Here is a 20,166-nt window from a genome sequence, read left to right as displayed (position 1 = left end):
GTTATGGTAAAGGAAAATCATTCGACTTTCTCGATTTAAACGAATACCAAGCACAAAGAAATAAACCGATTTGGCTAAAATTTATTGTTTGTTCTTCTAAGAGAAGCTACTAAGTAAACATAATCTCGATACCCGCCTGTAGTGATATCTCTCAGACTTTTCAAACGAACCTCGCACTCTAATGGATTTTCTCGTCATTTAAATGGCGCTTAAGTATAATTTATCGGCTCGGTTAGCGAATACTACTTTATAAGTAAGATAAGAAAATTAAATTTAGTATTTAATTTTATATTTACAATAATAAATGCCTCTTTCTTCAAACGTAGTTAAAAAAATAAAAATATATGAAAATAATTTTTCTTTTAATTTTTTTTTTTTCAGAAAATAATCCTACATAGAGGTCTAAATTTAAAATTTTTACGGTAAGTTGAAATCTAAACTTTAAGCTAACAGAATAAATATTAGTTTGAGGAAAAAGAAATCCTTTATTTTTGCGTAAAAATGTTGCGCAAATGGTTTACACCTGTTGTATGGTCGATCTTCAGCTCCTGGGCTGTGCTATGATTACTCATATGCCGGTTAATTTCGATTATTTATGTGTTTTTATCAACATTATCGATATTTTTTTTAACAACATAAATGTCTGAACGGAATTGACGAAACCAAATGACACGTAATTAGCTATTACAATATCGGCACCATAAACCTCATTCAGAATTTCTGTGTTACATTTTCGCCTTTATCAAAGATGTGTAAAATGTATCGAATTTTCTCTTTGCTGACTTCCATTGTAAACATCCTGTAACTCGCAACTAAGTGGAACGAACAAAAAACCGCAAAATCGTAGTTTTAGTGTGAAATGTCACCTTGAAAACGAGCATAAACTTTAAATTGTTTCATCGATACTTTACGAGATATCGATCACCACAGCCATCTACTGAGAAACTAACTATTTTTTTTCCCAAACTAATATTTTTTTTTCCTCGCTCATTGTGATGATGTAAACACATATTTATGCATAAATTAGTGTACACAAACAAATATATCAATAACGTCAATCAAATCCACCAGTGTCAATCAGCCTCTGTGCAATGGTATGTGGCTTCACAGAGTAAACCCCGAAAGCCATTAGTACTTCCTTCTCTGCAATTGCAAATTAAAATTTCATTGAGGCAAAGACAAGTCCGCATTCATACACATACACAAGCACCTACACATATCCACACACCTTATGAAAATAAGAATATTTAAATTAAGCTATGGGTAGTCAACTGTCTAAATGACAGCAACGGAACTCAAGTGTTTGCTGACCAATTGAAAAATGAGCGAACTAATGATAAAAAGAAAACAAATTTTGTGAGAAAAAGCAAATCGAAACGAGAATTGCACGAATGCCGCAATGGTCAATTGAATGACTTCACATACACTTATGTATATATGTGTAAGTATATGTGTACGTATGTATGTATGTAAGTGAGGCTATGTAGCTAATATGTTTTTACAGCGATTTCATGGGTAGGTGACACCCTAAAAGAGCAAAAAGTGTCGCAGTTACCGTCATCGCATTATAGCTACGTGTATGAACATATATGCATGTATGTGTGTATGTATGTATATATGTATGCGTGTATGTATGTATGTATGTATGTATGTATGCTTATATGCATAAATATGCAAATACGAAATGAGTACCCGCCCAGGCTTCCGTCTGACACTTACTGGGCATATTTGCGTTATTCGTTTTGATGGTTGTTGTTGTTGCTGCAAATATGTATGCATAAGTGTAATATTCACTTATATGTGTGCATGCATAAATGTAAGCACCTTGAACTATACCATACGTTCCACAGGGGTTACGATGCTTATCCGTTCGTTTCAACTGCTTCAACTTTGTCAGGTTATACCCACCCAAGTGTCCAGAGCACCACGAACAGTGTTGTAATGAGCGCGCGAATTTGCACTTGCACGTATATACATACCTATGTACACACATGCACTTACAGATGTACATTGTAAATAGTTAATAGGTCTATTTATAAGTTCGTGCGGTTTTACAATAGATGGCGTAACTTGATTATTATTCCATCGATCCACATTTCCAAACATTCATTGGAGAGCTACTGTCGTAAGGCACAAACGTCAGTATAAGTTTTTTATTTGAAGCGTAAACAACAATATTTTTACCACACTTGAAAATGTCGAATTTCGTGCCAAATAATGTGTTTTTGCGGGGAATTCTTCTTCATTATTTTAATATGAAGAAAAAAGCAGCCGAAAGTCATCGTATCTTGGTGGAAGTTTATGGTGAGCATGCTCTATCTGAGCGAACGTGCCAGAAGTGGTTTGCACGCTTTAAAAGTGGTGATTTTGGCTTGGAAGACGAAGAACGCGAGGGTGCGCCGCCAAAGTTCATGGATACCGAATTGGAGGAATTGCTCGATCAAGATCCGGCTCAAACGCAAGAAGAGGTTGCAAAAACTTTGGGAGTTGATCAATCAACCATTTCCAAACGTTTAAAAGCCATGGGAATGATCCGAAAGGTAGGCCATTGGGTGCCGTATGAATTGAAGCCAAGAGACGTTGAACGCCGTTTTATGGCATGCGAACAACTGCTTCAACGGCACAAAAGAAAGGGTTTTTTGCATCGAATTGTGACTGGCGATGAAAAGTGGGTCCATTACGACAATCCAAAACGTCGGGCAACGTATGGATACCCTGGCCATGATTCAACATCGACGTCGGCGCAGAATATTCATGGCCTGAAGGTTATGCTGTGTATCTGGTGGGACCAGCTGGGTGTTGTGTATTATGAGCTACTGAAACCGAATGAAACGATTACGGGGGATGTCTACCGACGACAATTGATGCGTTTGAGCCGAGCACTGCGAGAAAAACGGCCGCAATACGCCGATAGACACGACAAAGTTATTTTGCAACATGACAATGCTCGGCCACATGTTGCACAAGTGGTCAAAACATACTTAGAAACGCTCAAATGGGATGTCCTACCCCACCCGCCGTATAGTCCAGACCTTGCGCCATCCGATTACTATCTCTTCCGATCGATGCAACATGGCCTGGCTGACCAGCACTTCCGTAATTACGATGAAGTCAAAAAATGGATCGATTCGTGGATTGCGGCAAAACCGACCGAATTTTTCACAAAGGGAATCCGTGAATTGCCAGAAAGATGGGAAAAAGTAGTAGTAAGCGATGGACAATATTTTGAATATTAAATTTGTAACCATTTTACGTCAATAAAGTTTCAAATTTCGAAAAAAACCGCACGAACTTATTCATAGTCCTATTATAACATACAATACTTATATTTTTGGATCGTATATCTCTATCAACGTAGTTGAGTATTCAGTGACAATTTCCATTTCCACATTTTTGCGCGCCAACGATTGCCTGCTGTTGTGCCTGTTGTAATTTGGGTGAACACTGTGTGACGAAAATAAACAAATGGTAGTCAAATTTCCAAAAAGCAGATGTAGTATGAATTCACAAATAACCACTTTTGAATGCCGTCACAATATCCGACTTACAAAGTGTAGCCGCACTGGCGAAATTGAGATGCGAGCTTAGAGCAGCTGTCCAGAAATTAATGTCCAAAAGGTGGCATCATTTCATTCCTTTATTGTAAGTTGTGTTGCATTTGTGAGACTAGGATTTAGACTTTTTGGCTCTCACTTTTCCAAGAACCATGAGGAGAAGAGTTGGGATACCAGCCAGCAAAGGAATTTTCTCACGCAGCGTTTTCCCTTTAGCTATTCCAGTCATCAGTTATTGTGAAAACTTTCTTTCTTTCCTCTATGCGTTTCTTTTTACGGTGGGCACTTCCTGTAACCTTTTTTCGTTACAACGATTAACTTAACTTCACCTAGAAAAACTACTTTGCTCAAAAAATCAAGTTTCTTGAAAAATTAGAGCAATTTGGACTACATGCGAGGGAAGAGTAGATGTTGCCCTCGCCAATACGGAGTGCACCAAAAAAATGTATACACATTCCAAGTGATTTTAAATTTATTTTATATTTAGTTGGATTACAGCTGAGAAATAAAAATTAAAGCGGTTAGGATTTATTTAGTTAGTTCGCGTAAAATTGAAGTCCAATTTAATCCATTTTGAAATGCATACCTCTCGCGCCGCTTATCAAACTGAGTTTTTTGAAGTTTCATGATAAGTTTCCAGTAATTCTTCTTTTCTTGTGGCATTTGTGGATATCCGTGGACTGCTAGAAGGCTGTTTGGGGACAGCTTGAAAAGTCCTCTTTTTCAAACTAATATCTTTCAAAGTCATTCTTAATGCCAATAATGAAATTACCTTTTAAAATGTCTTTGCACTTCCACTACACTCCCAAACTTCAAAGAAAAAAAAACAAAAAGTTGTTCAAGGTCTTGTCTAATCAGCCATTAGTTTTAATAGGTTGTACCCACAAAAGAAAAAGTAAATTAGATCAAATATATCTATTGTTCAAACTCTGTTGCGGGACCTTATATTTTAAAGCTTGTTACAAATTTCATCACATTCTGGGGTTCATTGTTTCAGAATTTATATGAATGCATTGCAATACCACTAAGGTGGTGTAGTCTTTTTCTGCCTGGTGCAGGACATTCACAAAGAATGTGTTCTGAATTGTTAGTGTCCAATTCCCAAAAGTGCAAAAGTGACAGATGATGGTCTCAGAGGGATATTTCAAGGAATGGACAGGTGATGCTCTAAGAGAGAACAATTTTGTTTAAGTGAGGTGTCAGGCTACAGTGGCCTGCAACGTAACCAGTTTAAATTCTTAAGTCCACTCTGTTGAGCGAAAGTAGCTTATCAGAAATTTTTCGGTCCGACGTTAGAAATGGTTTCCCTTAACGTTGACCGATAGAACTTTGACGGTGTTCAACGAATTTCCTCTTCTCACGCTTCCTGAAAAATTTGTCAATGTGGCCTTATGAATCTCCACAGAAAGCTTCAGGCCAATTAGCATTTTTTAGCTAGATCATCAACCACTTTATTTCCTTCATATCCCTCATATCCAGGAACCCAATCAAATAGTACTGTGTTTAAGTTCCCTAACATGTTAAGAAGGTTCATGTAGTCATATACTATTTTTGAGGTAATTGCAATTGATGGAAGTGCTTTCAAAGCCGCCTGACTATCTGAAAGTATGTAAATGTGGGTTCCTCTCATTTTCCTATGGAGACATTCCATCACATATGTCTTGATGGCATGTATTTCTGCCTGGAAGATTGTTGGTTAAAAACCCATTGAATTCGATTTTTTTTAATTTATGTTTATTTATTCCCGTCCTTGTTCTAGCAGCTTCTAATATCGATCCATCAGTAAACCATATCTGGGAGCCAAGTTTGAAGAATTGGGATAAATTATTTATTCAAGCCGTACGTTCATTAATAAGAACTTCTACCATAAGTTTCTGAAGATAATGGGTTTGGGTGATAATCTATCAACCCTATAAGGAATAGAAGTAGGTAAAAAGTCTTCTAAGATCTTTAAGCGTTCGCCACTCTTTAGATAGAATATGCTTTTTACTTGAATGCATGGAGATAAAATCACGATTTTACTAACCTCGGAATATTGGTATTTGAGGTTCTGTAGGGAGGGAGATGAGACTGCCAAATATGTGCTGGGATGCTGCCCAGCCTTGACGCATAAGTGGGATAAACACCTGGGGAATCAAATTTTACGAGAGTAGAAAATAAAACTCAATAAAATAGGACAAATACTAAAATCCTTTAAGAAGGTTCGGCTATGAGAAATACTCTGAACCCATGAGGGGGTATAATAGATCTTGCTAAATTATCTCATTCTAATAATAATAATAATGATGCAGAGAGGATGTTGAGGAAACTTTAGAGCACCTTCTGCGCGTTTGTCCGGCATTATTAAAAAATCGCTAGGGACCAAAAGCTCTATGCGTCGCTTATTGCCAACCGGTTAGCCTTACCTAATAATAATAATAAAAAGGCATCATCAGACTAATTTTAATCTTCGTGACGTAATTTTAAATGAATTGGGAGAGTGAACTCAGATAGAGAAATAGAGAAAAGTGAGCGAACTTCTATAAAAGAAACTGTCACTAAGAAAGGATAAGCGATACTACCTTAAACAGGACCACGGAAAATAGCGTGGAAAACTATCACCAACTAGTTCAAAGATTTATTTTTTTGAATGTCATCAGAGAAATTTTCTCCGTGACGTAATTTTAAATGAGTTGAGCAAACTTCTGTAAGAAAAACTGGAAAGTTAGGTGAGGATAGTGTAAACATGGAAGAGAAGAGAAACTCCTTTCTTTGCAGACCAAAAATATAAGCGGAGTTCTAAAATGACGTCAGCGCAACTACTGCCCTGGTAGTGGTAATGCGATATGCAGGCCGACGGAAACACAGGGTCCGGCACTCGAAGTGTAACCAATTAAAAAGGCCATGGGTTTAGTTTGGAAAATTACTTTTATTCAACTCAAAATAAAAAATGTGTGAAAAGAATACAAAATTAAGAAACAATTTACTTTTGCTCGATATTATCACCTTTTGTCTTGACTATGGCTTTGAGACGATCCAGAAACGAATCGCAACCTGCCCGAATGTGACTTGCAGGTATTTTGGCCCATTCGCGGACAATCACTTTTTTCAGCGCCTCGAGACTGGTGAATCTTTTAGTTCGAACCTTGTTCTCCAAAATGTCCTAAAGAACCTTGTTCTCCAAAATGGCCTCCAAAATAGTCCATCGCATTCGCGTCTGGTGAATTCGAGAGCCATTGTGTGGGCGTCATGAAGTTCGGATCGTTGTTTTTTAGCCATTCTGGGTTCATCCACAATGGACTTGAATTCTAATGAATTCAATTCTAACGCATACCTATTAACGTAAATGTTCTTTCCTAAATTAACCTAAGAAATCTTATAGCACCAATTTTGGTAACACTGGGCGTTAAATTTAAGGTGAAATTGTGTAGATTTGACTTACAGAGGTAAACATTTTTTTCGTGGTCAAATTAAGTCTTAATTTTTGCGATCATGATTGCTTCGAAAAATTGAAAATAACATTTAAATTAGCAAACACATGAAATAAAATATTAGGAGCAATTTTTTCGTATATATTTTAGCTCATTATTGCCTCTCATAGTACATTTGTTCATCTTTTTTCTGACAAATACCGGATGTGACCTGCAAAAAGAGAAGTTAGAGGGTAGAGAGGTTCTACAAATGTATTAGTTACAGAGTCTCACTATGTGTCTTCTTTCACAAAAATTTCACAGGATTACTAAGAAGACCCAAAAAATTTTAAAAGTATAAATGTGCTTACTCGGAAGCTCAAGCTAACTTTCATGACTTGCCTTGATAACCAGCCCCTAGCAGTATTATAAAAGTTTGCTAATATTGGATAGTTCGATTCTTTGAAGGTTTAAATATTACTTCGTATTTGTTGAGATCTGACGAAAACACACACTTTTTCTTGGTTACGTACGCCGCCACACTGTGCCACGACTTTCAAGTCACTTCAAAGCTAGGTTAAGCTCAGATATTCATAACTGTGTACGCGCATACTTCCAAGTACTGTAAGCTATTTAAGTGCTTTAATTCTCTTCAAGTATACGATCCCAGAATATGGGTAATGCTTGGCTCTATTTTCACTTGTGTTGTTTTTGGGCAAAGGTTAAGTGGATTGCCTTGCTTACACAAGTTCAGCCGTAGAAAGTGTGGCTGCTTGTGGCATTTGAGCTCAGCTTGTTTTCTAAGTTAATGTAGCGACATACATACGTACACGAGAAGAAATATTCTTAGAAGCGTACTTATGTACTTACATATGTGGGCTTTTGTTTGTGCAAATGCATTTGTATGTATGTACGCTTGTAGCACAAAAGGTATACCTTGAACTGGAAGATAAATCATAGTTTAAGGTCAATTCTATGCCGACTACTTTTCGAATTTTTATGACAGGAAAAATACTGAACGCATAGATGGTGAAAAATGACAAAAAAATTAAGCAAATTACTTATGAGCGAGATTTATTTATCTATTTCAATTTGTTTACATTGCAATTTAAATGATTTGTTTTTCGGTTTTTATTTCTGACAAAGTGTTTCTGAATGATGTTTTTTTGGAAATTTACATTTTTTTCTGACCCTCGTTTTTTGCTTGGAAATGATGTAATGCTCAATCACATTTACAATTTACGACTGACTACTTTAACTGTCTGCCATAACTTATATTATTAAATAAAATTGTGTTTTTTTCAGATTTTTTACTGCAGCAAATTAATGTTTGTTATTTTTTATTTGAGTAAATGACGCAGTATATACATTATAGAAAAAATAAAAATTGAAAATATTTTTTTTTTATTTTTTGTTGGTTTATGTGAAACATTTTTCGTATTTCGATTTATGCTTTTGCTGAATTCGTATAAAAAAAATGAAATAGATTTTGTTAAAGATATGTTTTGTATAATCGTTGTGGCGTTTACGCCTTACTCGATAATTTTTTCTCAAATTCAATTAAAAAAAAATTCTATTAAAAATAAATTACATAAATAACATAAAAGAAAATTAAAAGAATAAAATAAATAATAAGACACCAATGCGTACGCGCGTCTTTCAGTGCAGGTATGTACATTAGTGTGCATCATTCTCCATATAACATAAAAAACGGTACTAGTTTTCCAATGGAATTATACAATACAATTTGCTATATTTTGAGATTTCCGTCAAAATAATTCGGAAAAATATTAAGATTTGCATGAGCTGGACCACTTGAGAGGATTTCCAAAAATATTCTCGTTTCGAATCAGTTGATAACTTAAAATAATTTTAAACAAGTTTTTATTAAAAAAAAAAAATTAAATTGAAATAAAGTTTTGTTAAAAAAAAAAACAATTTAATTTAAAAAAAAATCTTATTTCGAATCAGTTGATAATTTAAAATAATTAAAAAAAATGTATTAAAAAAAAATTAAATTAAAAAAAATTTAATGAAAAAAAATTTTTTAACAAAAAAAAAAATTTTTAATTAAAAAAAATTTTAGATTAAAAAAAAATTAAAATCAAATTTAAAAAAATTTTAAATTAAAAAAAAATTTTTTTTTAAATTTTAGATTAAAAAAATTAAAATCAAATATAAAAAAATTTTTTATTAAAAAAAAAAATTAAATTGAAATAAAGTTTTGTTAAACAAAAAAACAATTTAATTAAAAAAAATGCCTATTTCGAATCAGTTGATAATTTAAAATAATTAAAAAAAAATGTATTAAAAAAAAATATTAAATTAAAAAAAATTTAATGAAAAAAAATTTTTTAACAAAAAATAAAAATTTTAATTAATAAAAATTTTAGATTAAAAAAAAATTAAAATCAAATTTAAAAAAATTTCAAATTAGAAAAAAAAATTTTAATTAAAAATTAAATTTGTAATTAAAATTTTTCTAAAATGGCCAAGGCTAAATTTACGTCTGTCCAAGAGTATTATAAAACTGAATAGACTTAAAATCAGGACTTTAGTAGGGACCCTCACAGGACATTGTCTCATAGGAAATCATGCAAAGAGATTAGGCGTTTACACGCATGATTTCTGTCGTAGCTGCAGAAATGAGGAGGAGTTGGAAACAATTCAACACCTTTTTTGTACATGCCCAGCTGTAGCCAGAAGCAGGAACCGATTTTTAAAATCCTACTTCTTAACGAATATATGAAAATCAGCTATACATTTTAGGTATCAATAACCTTTTACGCTTGTCAAAAGCTCAGGATGGTTTAATATGGAGAAGGAAATGTAGCCCAGCCGCCGCGGCTCACAACGGACCCATTTCGTGGTCTAAGTGGCATCGCACAGTGTCTCTATGTGCGATGTTGCTGCAAACCTAACCTAACCCAATCAGCTTACATCTTAGGTCTCAGCTGCTAGTGCCTTTCGTAATGTACTGTAATAAAAAAAAAAATAGTATTCATAATTATATTTCTCATAAATAAATGAAATGCAAATTATTATGCAGAGCTTTGAAGTTTAAGCTCTCAAATCAGGTGTTTTCAAACTAGTTCATCTAAAGCAAATTTTATTAATATTTGAAATAATTAAAAACATTTTTTTTTTTTTTTAAAAATCAATCGTAGTCTTAAATAGAATAAATTTTGTAATTGCGGTGGAGAAACCGCAACTTTTTTTCCATATCCTAAACTGAAATCAAAATACGTACAGGGTATGTTTTGTGTTCCAGGTCCGCTTTTTTCTCAGCTTTCAAATAAAATATTTTGATGTAATTTACGAGTAAAAATATTTAATTTGTGGATTATTATCGTCTTTAGTAATAAATAGCCGCGTCTGAGCGCATAGCAAAGAAAGTGGTCGATAAGAGAAGCCTTAGTGCCTCTATCTTTACCGCTATATTTAGGCTTAATTGTTGGTAGCGAATGTGGAATTTACAGTGTTTGTCGATAGTTCGTCGATATGAGAAAACTGAACCACAAAAAAATTGCAAGACAAGCGATTTTAGAGAATTCCTCCATACTGTATATAAAATGGCCTATTGCCTCTTTGTACCTCAAATGCTTTTCAGTGATATGATAATTAATAACAAAAAAAAAAATCTCAAAATTTAGGTTTTTGCAATTATATTCCACTCTACTTACCCAGCTTTAACTGATGGTACTCAATTTCCAACACGTCGACGAATTCACCTTACTCTGTAAATTTAACTGAGGATATCACTGATATAAATAAATTTTACGTATTAAAAATGAGTAAAGCAGAAAAAGAGTTGTACTTCGAAATACTCTTACGACCGATTTGAGTCTTCATATCGATAAACTCTCTTACACTCTGATTTCAAATTCGATGATATCTCAGAGCCAAATAAATTTTTTTTTTTATACATCAAAGAAGAGAAAGAGTTGTTCTTTCAATTAATGTTACGGCTTTTGGTAAATATTTTTTGATAATACTTAACCTCAAAGTATACCTTCAAATATTATTTTTATGCCTTCATCAATTATACAGTTACGTCACTTAGAGAAGTCGCGCTTTCTGCACTTTTAAGCTGGAGTGTCTTGAAAGTCTCATGGGGTTATTCTGAGTTTAAATTTAGATTTTAACACGACTGCTCAAAAAGCACGTCGGAAAATTGTTGTCTGGTTCTTGGTTCTGAAGGTCAATACAATTTTGTTGACCTGTGAAATGTACACCACATTAACTTCGAGGACTTCAAGAGCCACCGCATGCGACGTCGTCGTTGAAGCTAAATACAATGTTCCTTCTTCATTCTTATTTTGAGAACCTTATAGAGCTTATGACGAACGAGTGATTTTTGCATGTCTATCATGAGGTTAATCTAGTTCCATATCTAATAGAGGCTGCCCCCAAGCGGTGTGCTGTTTCCATTGCTCTGCCGCATGGTGTCCGATCTTCTACTCACCACCTTAAACGATGCTGGAGTCTACAAGCATATGTGGACGGCGTTGCCTGTTTCTTAACAGACCCTTCACTTATGGACATTTGTAGAGTAATGCAGAAATCTCTGGATATGATTGATACTTCATGCTATGCGAATGAGCTATCGGCAAACCCCACCAAGACTGGTATTGTCCTCTTTACCAGAAGGAGGAAGCTTGATGGAATCGTTCTACCTAAGCTAAAAAGAGCCACAATCCAGCTATCCAAGGAAATTAAATATCTTGGAGTAATCCTCGATAGTTAACTACTTTGGAAATCACACGTTGAAACAAAGGCATCCAAAGCACTGACAGCCTTCTCTCATGACCTTAGAGAGCCCTTCAACCACTTCAAGGGTAGTTGAGTCCTGTAAATCCAAGCTGAACTAGGTTGGTAGACATAATATCTTGATGCTGACATGGGACAGGGTAACGGGACCTCTGACTCTTCAAGTAGGATGGGCTATGAGGTAAACTTCTTTGGCTCGGAGCTCGTTCTGCCACTCCATTCTGCAGCCATGAAAGCTACGGTCAGCAAACGGGTTACTTCAACCCACAAGTCCGCTTGGCAAGCTGAGAGAGCCTGCAGATTCTACCTGTCATGTCCGACCGACTGTCGCAGATCCTCTTGTCATTAAGCAGAAGAGACTCTAGGCAGCTGGTTGGATTAATGACGGGCCCCTAGACTCTGCCCATCATGTGGAGAGGAGGATGAGATGGCTGCCCACTTTCTGGGCCAAATACCCAGCAAAGGGTATATGAGCAAATTATATACGTATACAATGTTTTGGGAATTTGAAGCTCAGTGGACTTCAAGCAAAAGTTGCCTTTCGAGAAGTTTCTGTTTCGTCCTTGAAAAAGCAAAAACCAAAAAAAAAACAGCAGCAATGTTGGCTTGTATAAAAATTTTTGTTAAAAAAATTATTTGCCGTGATTGAAATGCCAGCTGGTAAAATATCCCCACAATATGAACCGCTTGCCGCACCATCCGCTGCAAGTGCTCAGCTTTCAGCGAGCAGAATACGAATTGAACAATTTCTGAATTTTTGAGTAGTTTATTAAAAGCGTTTACCTTAACTTCTTAATTGAGTTGAATAAATGCTTTCATAATTTTCTAGCACAAAAACAAAAAAAAAATCGAATAACCTCTGCCACACACAATTTTATACTTCTCATTTAGATTATATTTTAATTTATTACATTTGACTGAATATTTCCATATGGCATGGCGTGTCAGCGGGTATTTGACTTACTTTAATTGAGCAAAGCCAAGAGTATCGCCACTGCGTCGCGTTCAAACCTTTAAATGCTATTAGGACTAGGAAAATACAATAGAAGGAAAGAGTGCGGCAAGCAGAGACTACTGCCATGGAATGCGCATGCAAATGCCTTCAAATTAGCTCGAAATTCCATGAATGCTGATGTGCAACCTGAGCCAAATTGTTGCATGCAACACGGTGCGCAGATGTGACGCAATCAACAACAAAAACGACGTCCGGTAAAAGTACAATTAATGGCTGCACAAAAGAAATAAAAAATTGCGTAAGAACAGAGGAGGAATGAATAAGTAGAGAGTGCAAGAGGCAGACGAAGTTGAATTGAAGCTCAACTGGAAATCAAAAGCAGCTACTCTCCACTTAACTTTGACTAGCGGAAGTGGAGAGGTATTACGCACAGGTGGTATGCAGTACTTCAGGAGCTGCTTAGCCCTACTCATGCCAGTGAATAGGCGAACAACGGACCTTACTGGCGCGTGTGCTACAGAGGTTGCACAAAAGACTGCCACAAATATCTAATGAGTTGTGGGCGACAATTAAACGCCTGACAGCTGCGTTGACATCTGCAACGGTCTGCTGCTCCGTTGATGTTATTATTGCCGTTGTGTGTTGTTGAATGTCAATTAGGCGCTGTGCGGCGATTAGAAAATGAGAAAATTACCGCACAACCAGCTGTCAGCGCGCGTTGACAGGTCGACTTGACATGACTTGCATTAAGTTGAGTTGAGTGGAATTGAGTTGAGTTCGCCTGACAACGATTATGACAATTAAACGCTTAAGCAGTGTAGCTATGAAATTAATAAATTTAGGTTAGTTAAAATTTTAAAAAGTCTACACTCAGTTGGAAGCGTACGTTTTATAACCAGCGCATTTTTTAGCGGGTTTTTGGATTGTTTTTGTTTATTACTAATAAAGACTTTGACAGAATCTTATAGATTACATTAAACTATTACATAGCAGCAATTCCTGTAAAAAAGAACAGTGTTATGGCCACGAAATATCAGCATCTTACGAATTGAAAAACAAATATACTCACTAAGTTTGAAAATCCAAGACCGGGTTGAAAAGTTTTCACCTCCAGCAGGTCTGATTTTTACTGATATTCCATAACACTATTCATTGATGAGCTTGCTTACCGACTTTCAGCTGGATTGCTCTGTTAGTATATGTTTGATGAGCTGTTGAAGATAAAAACTCGGGGCTTCGGAGAAAATGGAAAAATCAGACAAACGTGCGGGAGTAAAGTATTTTTATTTAAAAGGCCCAACACCACCTCAACCGAAACAGAAATGAACTCAACACTGAAAAATTGTTCTCTATCATATTCAATGGTCAAATAGTGAGCTTCTGATTTTAAAAAAGATTTCGGAAGACTGATGACGCAGAAGTCACAATTGTCGTTTGATAAGATTCATAAAATCGGACTAGGAGTCTGAAAGTTCTGAAATTTCAACTAAAGAAATGATTGATAAGATTTATAAAATTGGACTAGGACAACCTTTCCTAGTAGGCATGGTTAGAATGAGGCGAAAATATGTACCGATGCTGGTACCTTTGTTGTTGTTATTGTAGCAGTAATCTAACTCATCTAAAGGTAAGCCCAGGAAACTGGTTGGGTCGACAGGTTGGGTCCGGAGGGAGAGAGGTGTTGGATGTGTGGGCTTGGTAGGGCATGTGAAAAGGTGATTAGTATTGAGTGCGGTACCTTCACATGCAGGGTAACTTTGTCTTCACAGACGGCTCCAGGATGGAATCGGGAGTCGGAGGGTGCAGCGGTTTTCTCTAAACCAGCAAATTTATTTTTTTTTCTTAAAACTGTCGTATATTGCCAGTGTTTTTCAAGCAAAAATCTTTGCGATCTTGCAGGCATGCAGAATGTTCAGTGAACGCGGGAGCGAGAGAGATATTAACATTATTTCCGATAGTCAAGCTGCGACCAAGGCACTGGCGACGCCATGGTGCAGATTCAAACTGGCAACTCCTTTAAGGAAGAGCTCCAATGGCTGGGGTGCGCATATACAATTTCTCTGATCTGGGTTTCAGGACATGGAAACATAGAATGAAATGCATTTGCTATTGAGTTTGCCAGGAAGGTCGACTGAATTTTCAGAGGTCTTCTTCGCGGTCATCGGCATCCACCTGACTGTTGTTAAAGAGAAAGTGCCCAACTTATTTCTCTGAAAAGCTCAGAACAGATGGAGTTCCATTTCTTCGTGAGCTATTTCGAAAAACCTTTGGACCCAGTACAATAGACGAAGGGCGCAGAAAATTCTGGGGACTCCTCGCCATTCAATTTCCAAACTTGTAGCTGTGTTAACTGGTCCTTGGACGATCGGCACACACGCAGAAAAGCTAGGTTTACCCTTTAGTTCTCATTGCAGAAGCAGTTGAGGTCTTTCAGGGTAGTAAATTGTTGAGCACTTTCTCTATAAATGTCCGGGTTTGGAATAGATGATTAAGGTGAATGGGTGCTCCTTTTTCCGATAGCCTGGGTCAGTGCTCCAACCTAGATGCCATCAACCTTCTCTATTACATCAACACCTCTGGTTGGCTGTAAATATTTGCCCGTTTCAAGACGGCGCTTCAGTATTAGTTGGGGAGTGCCAGACTGGTACGATTCCACCTACCTACCCTTAGTATAATGACTATTTATTCGAAAGTAGAAAGAATATTTCAAGCTATGGTTTCTACAGGCCTATATTTACTTAGTAGAGTTTGTTTTTGTTGTTGTAATATCATAAACATTCACCATAAATGCTTGAGAAACGCTGCTGAAGAGACAGTCATTGGCTGGATATAATCCCGGCGCGTGAAGTAAAACCGACGGTCGGAGGATTGACTTACTAGAGGTCTGAAAGGTCAGTGTTTAGGAGGGCATTTATCTACGATTTGTAATGTTGATATTGTCAAACAAATGATGTCTTCCTCGAGTTCATGTCTCCATCTAATGGTAAATAGTGGCTATGAAGCCCTTTTCTTGGCATTATTTCATTAAAAGATTTGCCACCGCCTGCCGAGCAACGACTACTATTAGAAAACAATCTTCTTTCTTAGACCAGAAAACACTTATGACGCTTGGCTTTGGTTCGTGGCCCTCTTTTTCTTCTTAATTTCCCATTAAAAGTAGATATAAAAACATAAGCGGAAAAGGATAGCAAATTTGGTTCCATTCCCATGAAGACATACCCTCGCCTTTCTTCAAATTGTCTGCCATACATAGTTGTCAGTCTTTGGGTATAAAATGTGTGAATGTGTTCTGTGAACCAAATCAAATTTAATTCCCTTTCATAAATAGCAAATAGTATAATAAAATTGCTTCCTACGAATGTTGTTTTGCTATTTGATGGCATCATTTGATAACATTGAGATGTTATGCTCACCAACTGACGTGTCCAAGTGCCAGGACAGCTCTATGTCAGTTGTGGTATTTATAGTTGTTATTACTGCGTCACAGTCCTCAGCTCTTCCATGTAATAGATTTAGTGTATATGTATTGGTATGTTCATGTCGCACACAAGACATTGCCATAATACTTGCTGTACATAATAGAATTTATGCCATGCATGACTGCTTTTTATAGCCACAAACACAGAAATCTAGCAGACATACCAACATTTACATGTAAATATGTCATTGCTGTTGTCCGCCGTGTCACCAACAGCCGCAAGCAATAAGCTTTGCTTAGAAATGTATAACACACATTTGCATACGCATGCAATTGTAGATGCATTTACGAGGGTGCATCAATAAGTGTGTCAAGTGGGGCAGATTTTATGAAGGAACCAGCTGATATTTTGTTTTATGGCATCCCGAAATGGCCACGTAGCGTTCCTATTACTGAATACTCTATGAAGGTGTAATAGAGAAGCAATTTACTACTCTTTTTGAAATCATAGGTGTATTCTAGTACATGTCCGATAATCCGAAGAACTTGGGTTAGCATTCGATATGTCACGCACAAGCAGATTCACAATTTTTAAAAAGTTTTCTATGGAGTCTTAAAACTAATATTATTTTTGATGAGAAATAACTCCCGAACTATAAGTCTTAAATATTTTCGTATTGAATGAAATAATGTCCATTACTTTTTCGCCGAAAAACTGGATGGGTTACGGCGCTATTTTGTATAGAGGAGGAATAAGCTAAGGTGCTTTGTGTGATAACTTCGAGTTTATTTATTCAAAATAGTCCCCTCTGGCCTCAATACACTGTTTTGCGCGATCTAAAAGCTTTTCGAAAGAGTATTTCAGGTCATTGACCGGAATGCCCTTCAGGATGTCGGTACAAGTCTTTTGGATGGCCTCTGCGGACGCAAAACGTTTTCCTTTCACGGCCAAATACAAGTTTCCGAATAGGTAGAAGTCTCAGGGAGACCGATTAGGCGAATACGGTGTGTGATTGATGGTTAAAATCCGATTTCTAGTCCAAAAATTAGTCACAAGAGTGGATCGATGAGATGGTGCATTGTCAAGAAATAAGCGCCAGCTTCCTCCTTCGTGGTATTCAGGGAGAATTCGACGAATGCGATGCAACAAAAGCTTTAAAACCCCAAGATAGAAAATTACATTGACGGTTTGGCCCATTGGCATGAACTCCTTGTGCGCAATTCCCTTGGAATCGTAAAAAGAAATGAGCATCGACTTGATTTTTGACTTTTGCAAACGCGATTTTTTGATCGAAATTCATTTCTGTACCGATGACACAAACATACTGATACTTTAGATGCAATAACTTCGCTTCCACTGAACCGAATGCCACCAAGCTTTGTCTACAAGTCAGCTAGGAATGTAACTTCCAACGCACGAACTCATTGAAGAGATAGCGCCATCAAAAACATTTTTATGACGTCAGTCTTGTTTATTTTGGACTTCATTTTGTATGTTTCACTTCCCAGTGCTTCTTCAGGCTTAGTTTTATTAGGTTGTTTGTGGTAGTTGGACCAACTCACTTAGAACTTACTGGTCTAGCACTGTGCGATACGGGAACCTATATATTTTTGTTCGTGAAACCATTTTGTGACTCTTACGTAGCGCCCGATTGGTCCACTCCGTACGTCGGACTGCTCCGTTAGAAATTTGAGATAAGGCTCGACAATTGGAAATGAAATGCTCAACTGTTTCTGCCTCTTCCTCATCTCTACACAACTTCTGCAATATTCTTGGGAGAAAACTCAGAGCCTCGATAAATGCCTGCTAAATAGCCAATAACCGGTTATAGAAGCCACGACTTTCGAGATATCCTCACTTGAAAGTCTAAGCAGTTCTTTTCTTTTTTGTTTGCGGCCATAGTCACCCAGCTGTCATCTCTTTATGACCTATTCGCCTCTTGGGTAATGTTATTCTTAATTATTAGTTTGCTCGTGGCCATATGTATCCCAATGGTACTTTTATCACTAAGCAGTTGTAGAGTAGTATCTTTCCTGGCTAGCCCATCAGCTTTACAATGTATCTCAATATCTCTTTGTCCCGGAAGCCAAATAATACGGATCTTGAATACGACACTAATATCATTTACGGCTACCCGGTATTGATTTTAGTATAGCCGCTTTCATTGTCATTGATTTAGTGGCCACCTGGCTATCCGAGAATATATTTATTGTAGTTCTTCTTACGGCCTGCGTATTTAGATGCATAGCCACTTCTTTTATAGCTAGAACTTCTGCCTGATAGACGCTGCAGTAGTCTGGTAGTCGAAGTCAAGTCATAATTCCTTCGAAAATACTGCATAGCCAACCTTGTCACCTTGCTTGGAACCATCTGTATAGAAATTTAATTCCGCCCTTCTCCATGACCTTGGTGTTTGCCAATTTCTTCTCTAGTGTTGCTAAGTCGCCGTAATACCAAAACTACCAGTCTCCAGTTTTTCCTAAGGGCGTTAAAAAAGGTTTGCATTGTTTCACCGAAATATTATTGTGCTAGTGCTGAAAGATATTAATACTTTACTTAAGGTGCTTTTCTTAGATAACAATTCAAAAGTTCAAGGAAATGCCACACAATTTTTAATAAAAAATTGCATTTCTTCTCCTCCCTGGCTGCTTATTGATCAGTTCTCGTACGTCCATGTGAGTTTTTTTGTCAGTAGCAGCTGCATCACATTTGCCACTTACACTCAACTGTGCCCTGCATACGCCCATCTACTTAGTTGCTAAGACGCGCTTTAAGTAGATGTGGTGCCTTGACGCCAACGCCTTTTAGTGCTTGTCAAAGGCATAAATAGAATAATATTTTCAACATAGTTTCTGCTTATTATGTTGCTGCTACCGTTACTAATATTCCTGCATTCTTAAAGTGCAACTGCATTGAGAGAGTCGTGTGTGGAGAGAACTGTAAGTAAGCAAGCTATTAAGGAGATTTGCATGGTGTGTTTTTCCGAGATTTTATGTGAGAAAATGTTCCTGAATAGGTTCGGTTCGGTTAGGAACATTTAACGACATTAATTTTTTTAAAGGAGAAGGCAAATAATTTTTGTTTTAAGTTCGGATTTTTTTTTACTTTATAATATACAGCAACCCTACAACTTTTTATAGTAAAAGTTTTTGTATTAACATTTTTTGTAATAAAATTGTTTGTATTACAATTTTTTGTATTTGAGTTGCAACCCGATTCAAAAAATTTAATTTAATTCAGCTTTTATCTGTTATTTACCATTTGCGCCTTAGAAGTTAGGTGGCAACGTTTTATACAAATGATTTCAACTAAAGCTTTGTTCATTATTAACACATTTTCATACCTTAAACTCCAATAGAAATATATTATTAATAAATATATTTTTCTTTGAAATTATATGGCAACGCCTTTCAAAAATATTATTCAACTAACGTCGATATTTATATACACATGTATGTATATTTCTTCAATTGATATGCAGATATATACATATCACTTTATAAAGAAATAAAAAATAAAAAATAGGTGGCAACACCAGCTCAAAAAAAAAATTTTTATTAGAGCTTCTTTAACAAGTTTTTCATTTGATACGTAATATTCAATTCAAATAGGAGATAAATAGCTGTTTTTGGAAAAAAATCAGGTGGCAACACTAATCTTAAAAATAATTGTTACTTATGCTATACTACTTAGGTATGCCTATTTTTTAATAAAATACTTTTTCTTAATACAAAAGGGTGGCAACCCCCATTCTGAAATTACTAAATTTTCCAAAGGGGTAAATGATACTGAAATCGGGGCAGTGGTTTTTGAGTGAGCCTCTTTCGAAGAAATCTACGTTTTTAAAAGTTAAGATTCATATGTAAAGATTTATACATACTTATTTTTATGTGTAGAGATTTGCGAAATCTATGAAAAATAGTTATGTAGTATATAAAGGGTGGTTAAATTTCAAGGGCCGATGTTGAATGTGAAACACACCTAAGCGTCAACGACACCGTTGGACTTCTTTCTTTGGGGTTATTTGAAAGAAAAGGTGTACGTCCATGACCCAGCAACAGTTCAAGAGCTAAAGGATG

The 20,166-nt window shown here is 36.2% G+C and overlaps 1 protein-coding gene across 6 annotated transcripts in view; it reads left to right on the top strand.

Moving 5' to 3' along the window:
• The window catches only part of LOC128868261 (protein unzipped), a 195,266-nt gene that overhangs the window by 58,739 nt on the left and 116,361 nt on the right, over positions 1 to 20,166 (top strand). For all 6 annotated transcript variants that reach the window (XM_054110136.1, XM_054110134.1, XM_054110133.1 and 3 more), the window contains exon 3: positions 382 to 422. The gene's annotated coding sequence lies outside the window, so the exon portion shown is untranslated. The remainder of the gene's footprint in view (positions 1 to 381; positions 423 to 20,166) is intronic.

Source organism: Anastrepha ludens, chromosome 6, assembly GCF_028408465.1.
Source record: "Anastrepha ludens isolate Willacy chromosome 6, idAnaLude1.1, whole genome shotgun sequence".
Lineage (NCBI taxonomy): Eukaryota > Metazoa > Arthropoda > Insecta > Diptera > Tephritidae > Anastrepha > Anastrepha ludens.
The sequence above is the reverse complement of the archived record's forward strand: the minus strand, read 5'-3'. Positions and strand labels throughout refer to the sequence as shown.